Below are 22,985 nucleotides of genomic sequence, written 5' to 3' on the forward strand. Positions count from 1 at the left end.
TTTCTTTCTACACCTTTTTTCCCTTTTTAGCATCCCTCTTGCCTCTTTCTGCACTTTGCTTGCATCTTTCTGCACCTCTCTTGCATCTTTCTGCACCTCACTTGCTTCTTTCTGCACCCCTCTTGCCCTTTTCTGCACCCCTCTTCCCTCTGTTTGCACCTCTCTTGCTTCTTTCTGTAACCATGTTCCCTCTCTCCACACCTTTCCTGCCTGTTTCTGCACCTCTATTGCCTCTTTCTGTACCTCTGTTCCTTTTTTTCTGCACTCTCTCACTTCTCTCTGCACTGCTCTTTCTTCTTTCTATACCTCTCTGGAACATTTCTGTATTCCTTTTACCTCTTTTTGCACCCCTGTTCCCTCTTTCTGCATCTCTCTTGCCTCTTTCTGCACCCCTGTTCTGTGTATGTCCCTCTCTTGCCTCTTTCTGAACTTATCTTGCTTTTTTTCTGCACTTCTCTTGCTTCTTTTTGCACCACTGTTGCTTCTTTCTGTACCCCTCATGCCTCTTTTTATATCCTTCTTCCCTCTTTGTGCAACTCCATTGCCTCTTTCTACCCCTGTCTATCCTCTTTCTTCACCCCACTTGCTTCTTTGTACACCTGTGTCTTCTTTCTGTACTTCTTTTGTCCCTTTCTGTACCCCTCTTTCCTCTTTCTGCACTTCTGTTGGTTCTTTTGCATTACTCTTGCTTATTTCTGCAGCTCTCTTGTAACTTTCTGTACCTCTCTTGCCTCTGGCTGCACCCCTGTTCCTTCCTTCTGTACTTCTTTTGCCTGTCTGGCAACTTTCTTGACTATTTATGCAGTTCTCTTGCCTCCTGCCTCTTTTGCCTCTTTCTGCACCTCTCTTGCTTCTTTCTGTACCCCTTTTGTCTCTTTCTGCACTCGTATTCCGTCGTTCTGCTCCTTTCTTGCTTCTTTCTGTACTTCTCTTGCTTCCTTCTGCAACTCTCTTGCTCCTTTCTGCACCCTTCTTCCCTTTGTTGCATCCCTCTTGCCTCTTTCTGTAGTTCTCTTGCCATTGTATGCACCTCTCTTGCCTCTTTCAGCAATTCTCTTGCATCTTTCTCCACTTCTCTTGCTTGTTTCTTCACCTCAATTGCGTCTTTCTACACCTCTGTTGCTTCTTTCTGCAACTCACTTGCTTCTTTCTGTACCCCCTTGCCTGTTTCAGCACCCCTCTTTCCTCTTTCTGTACCCCTGTTCCCTCTTTTTGCACCTTTCCTGCCCATCTCTGCACCTCTCTTGCCTCTTTCTGTATCTCAGTTCCTTTTTTTCTGCACTTCTGTTGCTTCTTTCTGCGCTGCTCTTGCTTCTTACTGCACCTCTCTTGCAAATGTAGGTATCTCTCTTACCTCTTTCTATGCCCTGTTTCTGCATCTTTCTTGCCTCTTTCTGTACCACTGTTCCCTCTTTCTTTACCTTTCCTGCCTGTTTCTGCTCCTCTCTTGCCTCTTTTTGTACCTCTGTTGTATCTTTCTGCACTTCTTTTGCTCTTTCTGTACCCTGCGCGCCTCTTTCAGCACCTCTGTTGCTTCTTTCTGCACTTCTCTTCCTTCTTCCTGCACCCCTCTTGCCTCTTTCTGTACCTCTCTTGCCTGTTTGTGTACCTCTCCTACCTCATTCAGTACCTTTCTTGCCTCTTTGCGACTCTGTTGGTTCTTTCTGTATCTCATTTGCCTCTTTCTGCACATCCCTTGCTTATTTCTACACCTCTGTTGCTTTCCAGCAATTCTCTTGCCTCTTTTTGCATTTCCCTTGCTTGTTTCTGCACCTCTCCTGCATCTTTCTGCACCACACTTGCTTCATTCTGCACCCCTCTAGCCTCTTTCTGTACCCCTCTTCTCTATTTCTGTACCTCTTTTTCCTTTTTCTACACCCCTGTTCCCTCTTTCTGCACCATTGCTGCCTGTTTCTGCACCTCTCTTGCCTCTTTCTGTAACTCTGATCCTTCTTTCTGCACTTCTGTTGCTCCTTTTGCACCCGTTGCGCTTCTTCTGTTTCCTCTGTTGCTTCTTTCTGCACTTCTCTTCCTACTTTCTGAAGCCCTCCTGCCTCTTTCTGTACCCCTCTTGCCTCTTTATGCACCTCTCCTTCCTCTTCTAGCCCCTTTCTGCACCTCTTTTGCTTCAGTCTGTCCTTCTCTTGCCTATTTCTGCACTCATCTCCCCTTTTTCTGCACCCATCTTGCCTCTTTCTGCACATCTGTGGGTTCTTTATGCACTGCTCTTGTACATTTCTGCACCCTGTTTCCTCTTTCTGCACCTCTTTTGCCTATTTCTTCAATATGCTTGCCTCTTTCTGCAGTTCGTGTGCCTCCTTCTACTCCTCTGTTGCTTCTTTCTTTATCCCTCTTGCTTGTTTCTGCACCCCTCTTGCCTCTTTCTGCACCTCTTTTGCTTCATTCTACACTTCTCTTGTTTTTTCGGCACCTCTCTTGCTTCTTTCTGTACCCTTCTTGCCTCTTTCTGCACCCTTCTTCCTCTTTGTGTATCTCTCTTGCCAATTTCTGTACCCTTTTGCCTCTTTCTGCACCCCTTTGCCTCTTTCTGTACCTCTTTTGTGTCTTTATGTACCCTTTTTCCCTTTTCCTACACCTGTCTAGCCGCCTTCTGCACTTTTGTTACCTCTTTCTGCAGTACTCTTGCCTCTTTCTGTACCTCATTTGCTCATTTTTGCACGTATCTTGCCTCTTTCTGTATCCCTCTTGCCTCTTTCTGCAACTACCATAGTTCCTTCTGCACTGCTCTTGCTTCGTTCTGTACCTCTCTTGCAAATGTCCGTCCCTTGCCTCTTTCTGCACCCCTCTTCCCACTTTCTACAGATGTCTTGACTCTGTCTGCACCCCGGTCCCTCTTTCTGCATCTCCTTTGTCTGTTTCTACAACTCTCTTGCCTCTTTGTGCAGTTCTCTTGCCTCCTTCTATACATCTGTTGCCTCTTTCTGCATCCCTCTTGCCTCTTTCTGCACCCCTCTTGCCTCTTTCTGCACCCCTGTTGCTTCATTTTGCACTTCTCTTGCTTCATTCTGCACCGCTCTTGTCTCTTTCTGCACCCTTCTGCCCTCTTTGTGCATCTTGTTTGCCTCTTTCTACACTTCTCCTTCCCCGTTCTGCATCCCTCTTGCCTCTTAATGCACCCCAGTTGCTTCTTTGTGAACTTCTCTCGCTTTTTCTGCATCTCTCTTGCTTCTTCATTTCTGTACACAAATGCTGTTTGAAACACAGGTATTCAAGTATTTTGTATGGTTATTTGTATGTAATGTGTAACTAGGTAAGAGCAAAGACACATGCATGCATACCTTCAAAAACATGGTCAGACTTATAACATAGATATGCTTAGGATTGCGGTTTTATAAATTGGTTGGGCCTAACATTTTGAGCAGTCGATGAATATTGAACCTTCAAGAGAAAAGTGAGGCTTAAGACATCTTGGGAGACAGATTAGTGATTAGGCTACTTTGTATGAGTCTGTTGTAAGGTACAGTCAAAGTAGGTTTCTTTCTGCACCTCTGTTGATTCTTTCTGCATATCTCTTGCTTTTTCTGAACTTTTCTTCTTCTTTCTGGACTTCTGTTTCTGCAGATGTCCTACCTATGGAGGCATAGATAAGAATTAGCATTTAAAAAACCTTTGAGATTCACTGAAAAAACAGAGGTTTAAAGGATTTATAGTTAGGGATTAGCATTTAAAAAACCTTGGAAATTCACAGAAAGAAACATAGGTTTCAGGGATGTTTTAGTCAGACATTTTCATATAAAAAACGTTAGAAATTCACTGAAAAAACCATAGGTTACAGGGACGTTATTGTTAGAAATTAGCATTTAAAAAAACTTTGAAAATCACTGAAAAAAACACAGGTTTCAGGGAGTTTATTGTTAGTTGGACATTTCACTTGTACATAACCAGAGAAATTCGGCCTTTATAGTTAGTTGAGCTAACTATAACTTGCGCCCCCGCAATGCACTGCTGATGATGTCACATATTACATCACTCATGACCTGGTCAATGGCTTCACTGATGACAACTCAAATAACCTCACTCATGACATCACTGATTACATTATCCATGTGATAATCTGAAGCACCTCCTCACACCCATATAAAACCTTTTATACACCCGCTCTAAAATACAGACTTCCATTCTCAAAACCATAGACACACCAATACCAGTTAGTATATACCCACTGACTGATTCCTAGGTCTACACAAACATTGATTCACTCACCCATACAGTCACTCAGACTTGCAGTCACTTATCAACACAGCCACTATCATATGCACTCATATACCTATACAGTCAGTCACACACCGCCATTCACCCATAGAGTTACTCACACACCTAGTCAGTCATGCAAAGAATCAATCACAATCCCATTTACTCACCAATACAGTTATACACACATACCACCGCATTAATTCATTCAGATAGTAAAACATACATACTCTCTTATACAATCACTGACACAAGCACCCACTCATCCAGACAGCCACTCTCACAATCACTCACTCTCAAATATAGTCATTTATATAGTACAACCCTCACATATACTGCCTTTCGCATATATAATTATTCACACATGTACCACTGAGACATCCATTCACTCACCAACACACCAACACACCCATACAGCTTTTCACAGATGCACTCTTGAACCCATCACGCCGTGAATAACCCACTCACACAACTATGCACAGTCACATCCCCCCACCCACATAGCTACTCATGCACCTATACAGATACTCAGACAACCAATCAATAACCCATATAGATACTCATGTAGGTACTCACCAATGCATGCAGCTGCTCACACACCAACTGACAGACTGATAGACATTCACACTGTTTGGTCACTAACAATGTATTCAGTAAGACATGTTTAATCACTCACTTATACAGTCAGTCACGCACCTACTAAATCATCTATTCAGATACTTATACACCCACTCATTCCTCAACACACCTTGGCATATTACATATATATATATATATATATATATATATATATATATATATATATATATATATATATATATATATATATATATATATATATATATATTACCTACTGGCGGTCGCCAGTAGGTATATATAGTTAGGATTTTTTCCCTATGGGATTTCTGAAAATTCTATGTCTAATAACTTTGGCGTTTGTGGATGGAATTGGCTGAAATTTTCTGGAAAATGGCACATTTTGTTTCTGAGCAGCTCCTGGAAATTTGGGGGGTGTTTGGCAAGGGGGGGCTGAGATAAAAGGGGGTCCCAAAACGCGTTTTTCCCATGTTAATTTCCATAGGGCGGTTGGCCTCACTTTTAGCCCGAACGGCTGAATGGATTTCCACCAAACTTGGCAAAATTGTAGGGACTGTTAGCCTGATGTGCCTTTGCTAGGTCTTAATATATGTGCTTCAGTGGATTTTGAGAAATTAACATTTAAAACAAGATATATATCTGTAACAGCGCTCCGGGCAGCGCTCCGGTTAGCGAACTTTTCGCGTATCGGAACTTTGCGAAGCGAAGCTGATTGGCTCTCCGGTGTCTGTCAACATTCTAAACAGTCCAGAGCGGCCGCCATCTTGTCTCTCGGTAGGAACGAGAGACAAGAGGAGGCCAAAACAAAGGGGGAAATTACCATAAGGGGGCATAGTAGATCCTCGTTGACCCCCTAGGTTTTATGTGGAGGTTTTAAAAGGGCCCAGGAGGGTCAAAAAAAAAAAACTTTTTTTTTTTGCGTGGTAAGCGCCAAGTTCGCGAACCGGAAAGCGTTCTGGGCAGCGTACTATAAGGATAAAAAAATGATAGACTTTTCTAATACTGTATGTTAATTATTTGTTGTTTTTGTTGTTTTTTTTGTTTTGTTTATTTTAAATTTTTATTTTTTATTTTGATTGTGTGTCATAATTCATTAAACTTTTAACATTCAATAAACATATAAAAATAAATAATGTGTCAAACAATTTTTGAATTAAGAAATTAAAATTTATTTTTCATTTTGTTTTTCAAAATTTAAAAGAAAATCTAAAAAATCGTGATCATTTTTTTCTTCATTTTTTTGTAGAAAATCAACTGCATCTACGCATTGGACAAGTTCATTATTTATTGTGTCGTCGTAGAAATCCATGTCATCTTGTGTCTCAATTTTTTCTTCTGTTTCAGTTTTCATGTTGTTTTGTTGTTCTTCCATTTTCAATTCTGAAAAATGAATTTTTAAAAAATATATCAGTACAGAAAGGGCATTGTTGGGTTTCAGTACAGATTGGCAGTTTGGTTATTTATATAGTGTTTTTTTCACAAAGAAAGGTGTCGCCTGCAATTAAGGTCTATTGCAGGGGGCCCCCTCCTTGGGCCTCCCATGGATGGTGTCAGGAGGTATAGGGGAGGGAGAAGGAGACGCTCCCTCAATTGCAAGGAGACCATTCACAGGCATTGAGGGGGCCCATTGTCCAGCATTTTTGCGCCCCCACAGTTTTAACTTTTAGACCACAATCAATTCTCACACCTATGAAGGTGTGAGATATGCGTGTGGATTTAAAGTTAAAACTGTGGGGGCGTCAAAATGCTGGACAATGGGGCCCCCTCAGTGCCTGTGAATGGTCTCCTTGCAAGGGGTCACTTATGTAAATTGGAGGGGGCTTCGCGCACGTTCCTTTTTAGCCTATGGTCTTGCAAATTCTTGGAATGGCTCTGCCATAACTAAAACAGAGTAGTCTATTTTTTTCTATAAGTATTACAGAGTGATAGAATACAATTCTCAGAAAATGTTTTTCTAATTAGGTTTCAGTACAGAACATATTTAAGTTTTATAAATAATATCTTACCTTTCAAATATAAGTTGAAGTTATCAGTTGATTTTTTGTTGTGCACTTCACGAAGTAGCAGTCAAAATGGCTGTGTTTCCTTCTCTTCCTTTATATATATTCAGGTATATAACCAATCAAATGTCAGGTAATAAAAGTTGAAAATGAAAGTAACATTTTCATTGGTTGTCAATTCCAACACTTCAGATGTGTTTTGTGAAGTAATTTACCTCACGGTACTTAGAGAGGTCTACAGGCTAAATGGCTAAATGAAATTTCAATCAAATTTGTGAGAATGAAAGGGATTGTTATGTAGTATGAGCTAATCTATATTTGGTGAGAGTGTCTCTAGTCGTTTTTCTGTAAATTACTTTCCCACCTTTTTTTAGGACCGCTTTCCGGAAAGCGGCCCGGTTAGCGAACGTTAAGCGTCACGGGAGTCCACCATTTTGTGTTTCTGTCGCATTAAGATAAAAGATGGAGGGCAAATAATGTTTAGAATGGGTAGAAGGGGTCATGGTAGACTTATCTTGACCCCCTAGGTTTTCTGAGGGTGGCTGAGGAGGCTTATATGTGCGGAAAAAAAACATTTTTTAAAAAAATCCCCGAGGTTAGCTTTCGGTTAGCGAACCGGGTAGCGCTCCGGGGAGCGTATTTTGTGGAAAATTAGTGAAAAAAGTTAGAGAAAAATAATAATTGTGAGTGATCAGATGTAGGGTAGCTCTGAGAAGAGCTTTTGGGTTTATGGTACATTTAGGTACTTATAAGTAGGTACCAATGCACAGTCTTAAATTCAGAATGAAAATTCTGTTGCCCTCATCTGAGAAGTGAACTCCATCTCCTCTGTAGATATCTTGCATGTAGTAACGCAAGTTATTGTTGTACAGGGAGCCCATTCCATGGTCTCTCATGAAAGCTGAAACAGATTTGTTTACATGCTTCCTCGCTTTCTCAATTTGTGGAGAAAATTGGTTGGACCACCTCAATTTCTGTATTTGGCATATATTGGAATATACCAAGGCAGTTTGAGGAAAAAGTGCCATTAATTGCTCAAAGGTGTCCTTTAAAAGCATTTCCAGACCTACCCCTGTCAAAGTGCCCAAATCATTACCTCCACAGTGCACAATTAACAGGTCAGGTTTTGGCAAATGCATAAAGGTTTTCACCAATGGTATCAATTGGTGACATTTTAATCCTCTTTGGCCCAACCACTTAATCTCCACATCTTGTAAATTGAGGTTAGGTAAATTTCTGTTCTCAGCATACCTTTGAGCCCAGTGGATGTAACTATGTCCAACAATCCAGACCTTAAACATGGTTGGAGAAGGTTGTGCTGCAGTCAGATGAAGTGTGGTAATGAAAGGGCAGTTGAAACAGTAGGAGTTTGTAAAGAAAAAAAAACTGAGGATTTCCAATGCTAATGATTCATTAGCAGTGATTGGTGCATTTCCATTTCTTAAAACAGAAAGTTAGGGTGCATGGATGTGTTCTTTGAAAGATGTAATTTGAATGGTCAAGGAAGAAACATTTAATGAAAGATTGCACTGGATACGCAGGTGCACTGAGAGTTCAGAGTTCAATTGAAACATTGTTGTGTGAATTTGCAAACATGAGAGGTCTTCCAGGAGGTGGTTGCTATGGAAAAAAGGCAGAGAGGGCAGAGGGGGGAAGGGTTTTGATTTGAAAAAAGTGAGGGAAGAGTTATGATTGGCTAATATGAGAGATATGTGAAATGAATATCTGTATTTCTGTGCTTTGAATAGCTGCAGCCTCTGGAGTGCATCCTTTTTCTTCTGCTGAAGACAATTTGGTGTATTTCTGAGACTGTTTTCAAAACTCAAAAAGTATTTGCTAAGGTGAGAAAAGATTTATTTAATTTAGATAGAGAATAGTATGATTTAAGGAGAAAATGATGAAGAAAGCTGTGTTTTTAAAATGTGGCTTTGTCTCTAGTGATATACAAATAGATTTTGTTTCTTTGAGAAATTGTAATTGCATATTCGGTGTAGCATTCTGGCATGCAGTAACACAAGTTATTGTTGTACATGGAGCCCATTCCATGGTCTCTTATGTAAGCTGAAACAGATATGTTGTTTTTAAAAACGATTTTTGAAATCACTTACATTTCTGGATATGTACTGCTAGAGCTTCATAGGTTGTTTTGGGTCATATTTATAAGGCATTTGAGTGTCTTTGATGTTATTTTTTCCTTTTCAAATGGAAAGCATTCCTCATGGGGCAAGTGTCTTGTAAATACGCTCCCACCTGCGCTTGGCAAATTTAGATTTTGATTATGGGAGTTACATAGCCATGTTAATAATGTCCAAAAAATGGTGCTAGGGCATTCCAGAAAATGCTTTCATGTGTCTCAAGGACATTTTCAGTCATTTCCTCTTGAATGCACGTATACAATTGATTTATATGCTGTGTTTAAAAACGATTTTTTGAAATCAATTACATTTCTGGATATGTACTGCTAGAGCTTCATAGGTTGTTTTGGGTCATATTTATAAGGCATTTGAGTGTCTTTGATGTTATTTTTTCCTTTTTAAATGGAAAGCATTCCTCATGGGGCAAGTGTCTTGTAAATACGCTCCCACCTGTGCTTGGCAAATTTAGATTTTGATTATGGGAGTTACATAGCCATGTTAATAATGTCCAAAAAATGGTGCTAGGGCATTCCAGAAAACGCTTTCATGTCTCTCAAGGAGATTTTCAGTCATTTCCTCTTGAATGCAGGTATACAATTGATTTATATGCTGTGTTTAAAAACGATTTTTTGAAATCAATTACATTTCTGGATATGTACTGCTAGAGCTTCATAGGTTGTTTTGGGTCATATTTATAAGGCATATGAGTGTCTATGATGTTATTTTTCCTTTTTAAATGGAAAGCGTTCTTCATGGTGCAAGTTTTATTGTAAATACGCTCCCTCTTGCGGTTGGCAAATTTAGATTTTGATTATGGGAGTTACATAGCCATGTTAATAATGTCAAAAAAATGGTGTTAGGGCATTCTAAAAAACGCTTTCATGTGTCTCAAGGACATTTTCAGTCATTTCCTCTTGAATGCAGGTATACAATTGATTTATATGCTGTGTTTAAAAACGATTTTTTGAAATCAATTACATTTCTGGATATGTCCTGCTAGAGCTTCATAGGTTGTTTTGGGTCATATTTATAAGGCATTTGAGTGTCTATTATGTTATTTTACCCTTTTCAAATGAAAAGCGTACCTCATGGGGCAAGTTTCTTGTAAATACGCTCCCACTTGCGGTTGGCAAATTTAGATTTTGATTATGGGAGTTACATAGGCATGTTAATAATGTCCCAAAAATGGTGTAAGGGCATAATCAAAAACAAAACCTTAAACAAACCTCAGGAGAGATCACACCTTATCGTCATCCTGAATTAATAAATAGATCTATTAAACAGTATCTCTGGTTTACTCCCTATAGCTGTCTTTCTTTTAACATTACTCTCTGTTTACTTCCCTTATACTAACTCTTCTTTTTTTTAAAAAAATATTTTTTTGGTTCGCTTCAAGTTCGCGAACCGGGCAGCGAACCGGAAAGCGAACCAAAAGAAATAGAGCTTGCCAGAGTGCTAAACATTCTAGCAATTTTATTTGAAAGGGGAGGTAGTTCTGAAAAGAACTTTTTTTTAATGTTTTTGTTGTTTTTTTTTTGTTTGTTTTTTCTGAACAATTTTTGTTTTTTTTGTATTTTTAGAACAGTTTTATGTTTTTTTTGTGTTTTTCATGGAGGGGAAACAACAAAAAAACAGGCATTGAAAAGGGCTCAACAGGAGCAAAAAAAAAATTACTGTTTGGGTGGGTTAGGGCACTTATGGTTTTCAAACACCAAGTTGATTAAGTTCACGCTCATGTTCCCACATGAGAGCAGAGCACCACAATATATGCACGTAAACTTCATGTGCTTGAAGTTTGGCTGTATGTTTGGCACAGTTTCCTGTGCCTCTCTTCCTGTCAAAGATATAGTTGATGTTGATCTGGCCACAGGAGTTGTCGGGGGATTATCTTGAAGGTCCCTTAACTCTGCCCGGCTGTAGTTTAATGGATGCCACCTGGCCATATGGCGATGCAAAGTATAGTTGCCCATACTATACTTTTTGTCAGTGCCTCGAGATAATCTGTATTTGCAGATTAGGCAGGTGGCATACTTGGCATTAACCTTCTTCTCCCCTCGAGGGATTGAGAAAAACTGCCATATAAAACTTGTTTTCCTTCGGGAAACACGGGGCAACTCCTGTATAAATTGAGGTTCATCTGTGTCCTCTTCTTCTAGGTCCTCCTCTTCTTCCTCTCTGTTGGAGATGAATTGTGATGGTGGTCCTCTCTTGTCATGAGGAGGTTGAGGTGGTGGTGGGGGTCCACCAGCTGAAGCAAGGATAGAAGCCATTGCTGTAATATTGGAAAATGGTCTTTCTCTCACCAAGATGAAAGTCAGAGTGAGGAAAGAAGGAGGGGTTTACATGATTTGGGAAAAGCAAAAGTTCTGAACCAATGAAAAGTGTTATTTTTAGGTCACATGACCTAGTCATACATCATTTGGAAACCAAAAGTGAAATGAACCGATGAAAAGTTTGATAAACAAGTCACATGACCTGTTCCGCTTACGTTACGCGGTGCGCGCCGCGTCCCGGATCGTTTCCGGTTCGCGGTCCGGAGCACTTCCGGGAGCGCTAACGCGGCGCGTCATAAGACGCATTACGCGACAACGTGATACGTCGCGCTTCCGCGACGCGTCACAGTTCCGCTAACGAAACGTTTACTGGTTCGCGTACTAGATCGCGGCATCAAGATGAGCTAACGGAAAGCTTCCCGGTTCGCTTACCGGAAGCGAAGAAAAAAAATATTTAAAAAAAATTATCAATAAACATCTAAAATATATTTTGGGATTTAAAGAAGAATACATTTTACAGCTACAGATGTTAGCTTTTAAAAAACCAATGAAATTCACAGAAAAAACCATAGGTTATAGACCATATATAGTTAGGAATTTGCATTTACCAAACCTTGAAAATTCACTGAAAAAACCATAGGTTATAGACCATATATAGTTAGGGTTTAGCATTTACAAAACCTTATTTTACTTGCATAAAACCATTGAAATTTCATATATAGTTAGTTGCGCTAACTATATATCGCGCACCCGCAATCCACTGCTCATGATGTCACATATTACATCATTCATGACATGGTCAGTGACATCACTGATGACATCACTGATGACATCTCAAATGACATCACTGATGACATCACTGATGACATCTCAAATGACATCACTGATGACATCTCAAATGACATCACTGATGACATCTCATTTGATATTACTGATCACATCACTGATGATATCATTCATGTGATAATACGATGAACCTCTTCAGACTCTAATATAACCTTAGATACAATCAGTGTAAACAGACACTCACAGACTGTCACTCATCCATGGAGTTACTCACACACCTAGTCAGTCATGCAAAGAATCAATCACACCTCCATTTCCTCAACTATACAGTTATACACACCTTACTTATTCAAACATATACTAACACATATTTACTCTCTTATACAATCCTTGATACAAGTTCACAATGATCCATACAGCCACTCACACATTCACTGGCTCTCATGCACAGTTATTTATATATGTCAACTCTCACATGTACTGTGTTTTACATATGTACTTACTTTGACATGTAGCACTAAGATATCCATTCACTCACCAATAGACTCATGCACACAGTCAACCGCCCATACAGCTGTTTCCACATGCTCTTTTGAACCCATACATCTAGTGAATCCACTGCTCACACATCTATGCACAGAGTCATACACCTCCCAGCCACCCACACACACACTCAGTGTCCCATACAAATACTTGGGCAACCAATCAATAACCCATATAGTTACTCATATAGCTACTGATCAACACATGCAGCAGTTTACAGAACAACAGACATAATGATGCACAAATTAAGACAGTTTAGTCACTAACCCATGCACTCAGTGAGACACATTTAATCACTCACTCATACAGTCAGTCATGCACCTACTAAATCCTTCATCCAGACACTTATACATCCACTCATTCTTCAATATGTAAGACATATTTTAACTTTACAGAAACATACAGTCACTGGATGTTGTCATCAGTGATGTCATCAGTGATGTCACTGACCATGTCATGAATGATGTAATATGTGACATCATGAGCAGTGGATTGCGGGTGCGCGATATATAGTTAGCGCAACTAACTATACATGAAATTTCAATGGTTTTATGCGAGTAAAATAAGGTTTTGTAAATGCTAAACCCTAACTATATATGGTCTATAACCTATGGTTTTTTCAGTGAATATATATATATATATATATATATATATATATATATATATATATATATATATATATATATATATATATATATATATATATATATATATCCGTTCCAACTCCTACTCCTCGGCATAGGTACCGACTCCTCGACGTAGGTACAGACCACAAACACTGCGCTTTTTTCAAATTAAGGGTGATTTATTGATCTTCTGTCCCCAGCATGACGCGTTTCGGCTGCCCTGTAATATGTGACATCATGAGCAGTGGATTGCGGGTGCGCGATATATAGTTAGCGCAACTAACTATATATGAAATTTCAATGGTTTTATGCGAGTAAAATAAGGTTTTGTAAATGCTAAACCCTAACTATATATGGTCTATAACCTATGGTTTTTTCAGTGAATATATATATATATATATATATATATATATATATATATATATATGTAAATATATATATATATATATATATATATATATATATATATATAACAGCTCCACTCGCACCAGCCTGTCGCACTCCAAGGCGGGTGCCTGCCAGTCGGGGGTGCACCCGACGTCAATGTCAGCTCCGACAATCCCTCCCCACAATCCTTGGGAAATAGGAGGCAGCACTCCGAAGATAGATGCACAAAGTAATTTTAATCTCACAAGCGCTTTCGGCACTCGGCCTTCGTCAGGTATGAGACGCTGATAACAAACAATAGATTGTATTTAAACTCCCGCGTTGCACGGGTAATAAACATAAAGATAGGACTAACCTCAAAGGATAATTCAAACATAGAATGGCGGTCGCCATCTTGTAATAGTAGTGGTTGCAATATGTTATACATATATATTCAAACATCCATGAGTAATATCTCAATATGTTTCCACATAATGCAACAATATCAACTAAATCATAGCGCCCTGTATGGGCATATTAACACCACGTTTGAGGTCCCTCTCTTTTCTTTATGCTATATCGCCCTGGATGGGCATAAATCCATAATAATATCTACAACGTGCCACAACCCTTATGGAATTAAATTATTTACATGATAGAAGTTCATTCATCCTTTCATATGGACACAGTAAGTAAACATGAAGCAATGTTACAGTCAATAAGAATCAAATCATCACAGGTGCACAGCTAAGTCCTCATGCATGTTCAATCCGGCCGGCGTTTTACTTAGCAAATCGATTATATATCGTGATTCCAAACGCCTTAATTTCAGGAGTCTGTCGCCACCCCTTACATTCACCGGGACAGAGTCCAAGCAGAAAAAGGTCAACAATTCTCTGTTGCGTGCGTGCTCCTTGTCAAAATGTCTCGCAACCGGATAAGTTGCATCTGCATTCTGTATCGCTCTTTGGTGCTCCAGTATCCTTAGTTTTACTGGATTGGTGGTACTGCCCACATACCTTCTGCCACAAGGACATGTTAGACAATACACCACGTAAGGCGTAGAACATGTGAGGAATTTCAAAATTCTTTTGGGCTCTTTAACGCCTGGGATGCTGTATTGAGTTACTCGTTTGCTTCCCTTGCACGCCTTGCATCGTCCGCAGGGAAAGAAACCCTTCATAGGTTCAATTTTCGGTTTGGGTTTTAATTCATCATGGTGACTATGAACCAAATAGTCCTTCAATGCTCTTGCTTTTCTGAATGTTATCATAGGATAGGAGGGCAAATCATGTTTTATGACATTGTCCGTCATCAAAATGTTCCAATGTTTCCGCAAGATGCGTTTAATGTCACAAGAGTTCCTTGAATATGTAGTTATTAATCTGAATTGCCCATTCTGCGATTGTTTGTTCTTCTCTTTATCTTCCAACAATTTGCTCCTTTCAAGGTTTTCAACTTTACTTAATGCTTGCTGCAAAGTTCTAGCATTATATCCCCTTGCTTTGAACCTTTGTATGCAATTGCTGGCGGCCTTTTTGAACTCATTGTCCTTAGTATTGTTCCTCCTTATCCTTAAAAGCTCACCATAGGGTATGCTGTGAACCAAGCTCTTGGGATGCCCGCTGGTAGCATATAGTGTTGAATTGCCAGCGGTGGCTTTTCGATAGAGCTTAGTGTGCAGATTGCCTCCTTCAATAAAAACAGTCAGATCTAGATAGTTCACTTCCTTTTGGCTGATTTCTCCTGTAAATTTCAGATTATTCTCATTATTGTTGAGTACCTCCAGATATTCTTCAGCTAACTCCACTGATCCTTCAATGATAATGAACAGGTCGTCTATGTAACAATACCAACATTTCACCAGTTCGTTCCATTTTTTGTTGGTATTGGACCAAGCTACCTGCTCTTCCCAGTGCCCCACGAATAAATTCGCGAAGCTAGGGGCAGAGCAAGTGCCCATTGCCACGCCTGTAAGCTGTCTGTAGAGGTTGATGCCAAAAAGGAAGATGTTGTTCATGAGGCTAAATCTTAAAAATTCCATTAACATTTTATTGTGCTCGTAATACTTCGCTGGTCTACTCCCCAGAAACCAGGAAATGGCCTGTAGTCCTTCTTCATGCTCAATGCACGTATACAGGCTTGCAATGTCAATGACCATCATAGTATACCCTTCTGACCAAACTATATTCTCAATACAGTTCAAAAAATGTTTCGTATCCTTCAGATAGGATTTCAAATTGACAACATGGGGTGAGAGAAAGGAGTCCACATAGATAGATAGGTTTTCAGTTAGGCTGCCTTGAGAGGCAACAATGGGCCTCCCAGGTGGATTTACCGGATCCTTATGTATCTTGGGTAGATAGTAAAAGGTCGGAGTTACTGGATTTAAACATCTCAAAAATAAGTGTTCATCACCATTTAGCATGTTACTATTATACCACTTAAGTATCATGTCGTGGTAGTCCTGGATGCTCTTATTGTATGTTGATTCATTCACCTTTGTGTATGTATTTGGATCATTTAATTGCCGCAATGCTTCTTGTTCATATTGCGATTTAGTAAGCAGTACAATATTACCCCCTTTATCCGAGGGCTTACACACCAGGGAAGAGTCCTCACACAATTTTTTCAAAGACATCCTTTGCTTATAGGTGAAGTTAGATTTGCCATAATCAGTTTTATGTCTACTTCTGAGAATTTTTAAATCCTGAATTACAGCTTCTGAAAAAGTGTCTATCGCATCTGCTCCCATGATAGGCATAAAAGTGGAACTCGGTTTGAAGTTCGTTGCACCCCCTCTTTGCTGTACCTCCATATGTGTCAACATCTGTGTATCTCTTAAGTTGACAGGATCATCTTCATCAATCTCCCTCCTTAATTCTTCCAGGGATCGAATACCCTCCAGATCTTTGCATAGCATCATGCTCTCTTCTGTCTCTCCAGCAGCCGCTGGCTTGGGTAAGGGAGGTTTCAATTTAAAGTATTTAAACAGCTTAAGTTTGCGGGTGTATTTGAACAGATCTATTCGTGTCTGTGTGAACTCGAAATTCTTTTCAGGGCAAAAGGTCAATCCCAGTTTTAGGATATTTTTCTCCTCGGTAGTCAGGATTTTAGGAGTCAAATTCACAATCGTAAGGTTATCTTCAGTGCCTAGGTTTTCTTCTTGAAGGCACTCTTCATGCTCCTGGTTACGGGTGGCGAGCCTGCGGTTTTTGTGGCTCCAGCCCCCCCTCCTCGTCTTCCTCTTTGTGTTCTTCTTTCTGGGGGTTTGCCCCTTCCTCCGGGATACTGCTTTGTGCGCATAACTTGATACTCCTCCTGAAAACCCGAGGGCTCGGTTGCATCATCCTGACCTTCCTCGCTTGATGTAAATGCTAAACCCTAACTATATATGGTCTATAACCTATGGTTTTTTCAGTGAATATATATATATATATATATATATATATACATATATATATATATATATATATATATATATATATATATATATATAAATATATATATATATATATATATATATATATATATATATATATATATATATATATATATATATATATATATATGAATGAAAAGGAATCCCAGCCTGTCAGTGGATGACAGGCAGCAGCAGGGTGCAGACCTCAAAGCGCCACGGCAGACAGCCAGATGTTAAGCTCACAGACGATCCAAACTCAAATGAGTAGCAGGTTAAACGTTTATTTGGAAGTAACGCGTTTCACTCCACTAGGGAGCTTGTTCACACAAATGCACTCAAAAAAGTGAGGGAATATATACAAGGTGTGGGGAGGGGCTTGATTGGGGAGACACGCCCAAAAGTAAAACAGAAAATAAAGAAACAGTGTCTGAATTTAAAACATGTTAATTTCACATGATCAGCAATATGTACCACGCATGATTGCACATTTACATCAGTGATAAAGGCAATTTGTGAGTAGAGTATAGTACAATACTGACATAGATCAAAAAGAGCGTTCAAGATAAGTAAGAAAAAGTAGCTGGCTGAGAAAACAAATGAGAAAGCAATATAGCAAGTGTCACGACATAGTGCCTACATAGTGCTTATAGAAATGTTAGCAGCCAACCACACTGTAGAAGAACGCAAGAGAAAATCAAGACATAGTGCCTGAAAAAACCAAGAATGCCAACATTTCTCAGATACGGAGAAAGTGTCATCACGATAGAAAGTAGAAGCTGGTGGCATAAGTAAAAATACTGCAAGGAAGATGTGAGTCAAATTGCTGAGGTAAAACACACAAAATATTAAAAAAGTGAGAAAGTAAAAAAAGATACACGAGCCCAACCACAAATGTGAAGAAATTAAAAGGTCAAAAGGGAAAGCAACAGAACACATAGTCAATTCAGCGGCGTCATAGATATATTCAGAACAGTGGCATGAGTCCTAGTCAAAGCAAATAAATGAAGTAACATGACTAGAGGGTAAGCGCTGTGTTACACATCTGGCAATATGCCAGAAACAATAGTTGACACCATGGCTAAGCAAGAGAAAAGAAAAGAAAATAGGGAAAAATTCTACAGAGACCAGACCGCCTAGATAGACTAATAAAGTGTATTATTACAGGAAACTTTTCAGATCTTCAGTCAAGTTAAGCCCATTAGGGGCTTTGGTGTCGAGGGACAGAATGAGTTGAGATTCCCGCTGCCTTAACAGTTTTTCACGGTCCCCACCCCGGCTGGGTTGAGGTACTGAACAGAGGACCGTGTATTGCAAGTCCTTAAGTTTCTTTTCGTGGACTGCTCCAAAATGCCTAGCCACTGGGTAGTTGCTATCACTATTGACAATGGCCCTTATGTGTTGAAATATTCTCTGATGGACAGGCAACTTGGTACTGCCAATGTACTCCAAATCACGCGTACACCTGAGCTTATAGACCACAAACTCAGATCTACAAGTGAGGTGTTCTTTGATGGGAATAGGCGTGTTACTAAATGCTGTGACATAGTGACTAGCATTTGTGGCAAAGTTACAGGCACGGCAGGAGGTGCATTTGAAAAAGCCCATTTTAGTGGTCTTAGCAGGTTTGGGAGGGTTTTCAGGTGCTATCCTATCAAGAGCATCGCGCAAGGATGGCGCACGTCGGAACGTGATGGTGGGTGTTTCATTTAGCAGTGGACCTAGAATGGGATCCGTCAGAATGATAGGCCATTCCGTGCCAATAATGCGCCTGATTTTTCGCTCCTGTGAGCTGAATGTGGTTATAAGCCTGACAGTGCGCTGGGACTCATCTTGGTTGTCTATGGTGGTCGCAATACGGGGCTCCTTGGGCTTAAGTAATGTGACCCTGTCTAATGATGAAGCTTTAGCTAAAGCTTGATCAAGTATGGCTCTAGAGTACCCTCTTTGCAGGAAGCGTTGTTTAGAATCCTCAAGGCATGTTGCCAAGGAGTCAGGGTCGCTGCAAATTCTGTGAATACGAATAAATTCGCCAAAGGGGATACTGCGGATGGTGTGAGCAGGATGGGAGCTACGTGCGTGCAAGATGGAATTTCCCGCCTTACTCTTGCGGTGTAGTTTGGTCATGAGGGTGTTGTCCCTGATGAACAACTGTACATCCAAAAATTCAGCTTCTGAACTGCTAAGGTTAGCAGTGAATTTCAGATTTAAGCTGTTAGCATTGCAATCAGATACGAATGAAAGGGCTTGATCTTGGGTGCCCTTCCAAATGATGCAAATGTCGTCGATGTAACGCCAATAGTGAGCGATACATGGCGACCAGTGTGCATGTGTGGCTCGGAGCTCGTGCTCCTCCCACCAACCCACATGAAGACATGAGTAGCTGGGGGAAAAGCACGAGCCCATAGCCACACCGCGCAATTGCTGGTAAGTGTTGTTTTTGAAGCGGAAATAATTGGAGGTCAGGCAAAGTTTGATCATCGCAATTAACATGGAATTGTGTTCCCTGAAACAAATGGCACGAGTGTTAAGGTAATACTGACATGCGTTTACACCATGCTGATGATTGATAGAGGTGTAGAGGGATTCGATGTCAAGGATCAAAAACAAATAATCATTACACCAATTAACATTCCCAATCTTGGTCAAGAAGTCTGTAGTGTCTTTTAAAAATATATATATGTATATATATGTATTACCTACTGGCCGTCGCCAGTAGGTAGTTATAGTTAGGATTATTTTCAATAGAAAATCTCAACATTCTATTGTGAATAACTTTGGCGCCGGTTGAGGAATCTGCCTGAAAATTTCCTCAAATTTGCCTCGCAGTGCTACGGTCCTTCCCGTAAAGTTTGGGGGGGATTCGTCAAGCAGGGGCAGAGATAAAAGGGGGGTACCAAAACATGTTTTCCCCATGTTAATTTCCATAGGGCGGTCGACCTCACTTTTAGCCCGAACGGCTGAATTTCCACCAAAGTTTGCAAAATTGTAGGGACTGGTAGCCCGATGTGCCTTTCCTATGTCTCAAGATATGTGTTCCAGTGTATTTTGAGTAATTTAGGTTAAAAAATATATATCTATAAGCGCGCCCCGGTACGCGCACCGGGGCGCGAACCAGCGCGCTACGCGAGTTCGCGCGCGGAAAGCTGATTGGCTCTCGGGTGCCTGTAAACATTCCAAACAGTCCGGAGCGGCCGCCATCTTGTGTCTCGGTAGGATTGAGACACAAGAGGTGGCAAAAACAAAGGGGGAAATGACCATAAGGGGGCAGAGTAGACCCCCCTGACCCCTTACGTTTTTTTTTTTATTTGCCTGGGGGGGAGCGCCCGGTACGCGCACCGGGGGAGCGGACCGGGGAGCGTAGCATGGGGAAAACCCAGTTTATTCACTGCGTCACCTTTATGACCCTTTCTTGCGTCATTACACCTGACGTAGGTATAATGTGGCGCAGGGGTTTACAAAGTGACGCATCTACCTAGATGCGTCACTTTGTAAATATAACTCAATAAGGTGCATGTTTTACGCTGCTGATGCGTCACAAAAAGTTACGTACTGGCGGCGTAAAAGTACAAAGTGACGCATCTACCTAGATGCGTCACTTTGTAAATATGACTCAATAAGGTGCATTTTTTACAGCACTGGTGCTTCACAAAAAGTGACGTACCGGTGGCGTAAAAGTGACGCATGACCTCATAAATGAGGCCTTCAGTCTGCTACTCATGCGTCATATTAAATATATGACGCATTATGTCGCAAGTACTTACAGATACGTCAGTATTTCAGACGTATCTGTAAGCGCAAAAGTGATGCATTGCTGGAGTGTGTCACAAAAATGATGCAACTCCAGCAATGCATCCTTTCACATGTGGCCAGGCAATGCATCTTCTCTTACCCTTCCACACCCCTGTTCCTTTTCTACATTTTCTTTGAATATCTACATTCCCCATGTTCACTCTCCTTCTCCTTACTTTCCTTCCCAACACTCACCTTCTTTCAGTCCCCCTACTTCACTTCCTTTCTCCTCTCATACCTTTCTGTTCTTTCTTACTCATTATCCTTTCCTTTATCAATGCACTCCACTTCACTTACTCTATTTCATATTTTTAAGAATATAGCTCGTTGATGAGAATTTGTGGTAGTTCTGAAAATAACTTTTTTTTCTTCTTTTTTCTTTTTTTAGAACAAAAACAAAAACAGGGAATGGAAACTGCTCAACAGGAGCAAAAAAAAAAATAGGGCTGGGAACGACAGCGATGGTTCTCCAATGATCGAACCATGAGCAGAACAGTTTGCTCCCCATAGCAAAGTAGCTGATCAAAGTATCTGCATTTAAGGACGCCTTTGTTAAATGCAGGCTGAATGTTCGGAACCTGCTCTTGTGATCTCCCCCTCACCAATGTTGGTTGTCCTCCGGTTGATGTAGAGGCCCCATCACTGGGAACTTCTTGTGCCCGAGCCCTGACACTTTCCCGGGCATAATTCTGGGGGTGCCTCCTCTCCACATGGCGAATGATTGTGGAGTTCCCAAAAGAATATTTTTTTAGTGGGGTCACCCCATGACAGGATTGTGTGACAGATTCTGCACTCCACTTCGGCTGAGGAGGCTCTTCATCAATGAAATCATTGGAGTCATCTTCACTGCTGGATGGTCTGACAGCCATGATAATCCCAGATATCCAACAAAGAACCGAGAGCAAAAAGGCAGGTCTTTCAATCACAAAAGTGAAAGAAGAAGTGAAGGAAATGGGTGAAGATTTCATTCTTTGTAAAAAAAACTGTTAGCAACCAATGAAAAGTGTTATTTTAAGGTCACATGACTTGATGCGCTTACGCTGAGCGCACTGAAGAGCTTCTGGGGGCGCTAACGCGGCGCAAACGTAGGCGCTTCCGGGGCGCATACGCGGCGCGAACGAAGGCGCTTCTGGGGGCGCTTACGCAGCGTGCCTAAGTGATGTTTTGATAGTTTCATGGAAATGCAAAATCATTTTCATTTCCTTATTCTAAAAAACTGCTTGTATGTATGGTACTAAATGTCTTGCGTTATTATTTACTTTTCATTCATATTTTTTTTCACAAACGCAAGTAGCTTTCTGGAGAGCTTACCGGTGTGCGCACCCAGAGCGCCCCAGGAAAAAATGATAAAAAGACTAACATTTTAAAATATTATTATAAAAAATAAAAAATAATAATTAATACTTACACAAAACAGCAACTTTATAAAAAATTTGAATAATTTGAATAAAATTTATAGGAACTCGATATAGAAAGGAATTAGCTTTTAAAAAACCTTTGAAATTCACTGAAAAAACCATAGGTTTCACACCAGTTATAGTTAGGAATTAGCATTTAAAAAACCTAGTAAATTCACTGAAAAAACCATAGGTTTCACACCAGTTATAATTAGCTGGAAATTTTACTGACATAAAACCATTGAAATTCCATGTTATAGTTAGTTGGACTCACTATAACTTGCGCGCCTGCAATGCACTGCTGATGACGTCACATATTACATCACTCATGACATGGTCAGTGACATCACTCATGACATCACTAATGACACCATCCTTGTGAGAAATTGACAGACATCCTTTCAGTGTAATGTAACCCTTGAAACACATATTCAAAAATAGAAACTAACATTTTCAAAAAAATGGAGATACCCATACCAGTTACAACAACCAATTCAGTAATTCCACCATCTATATACACATCCACTCATTCACCAACAGTTCTATATAGTCACTCATACATATACTCACTCATCATATGTAGTGATACACCTATACATCCTGTTACACACCGACAGTCATCCAAAAGTTACTCACACATGCAAATAAACTATTGAACATCCATTTATTTGCATATACAACTATACACACACTACCACCTTACTTCTAAGGAAACTTACTCATACTTACTCACTTAAACAATCACTTATAGAAACACATACTTATTTAAACAGGAACTCTTACAATCTCTCACTATCTCATATACTCACTTATAGACATCAATACTCACATATACTA

Source organism: Lissotriton vulgaris, chromosome 4_1 (assembly GCF_964263255.1).
Source record: "Lissotriton vulgaris chromosome 4_1, aLisVul1.2, whole genome shotgun sequence".
Taxonomy (NCBI): domain Eukaryota; kingdom Metazoa; phylum Chordata; class Amphibia; order Caudata; family Salamandridae; genus Lissotriton; species Lissotriton vulgaris.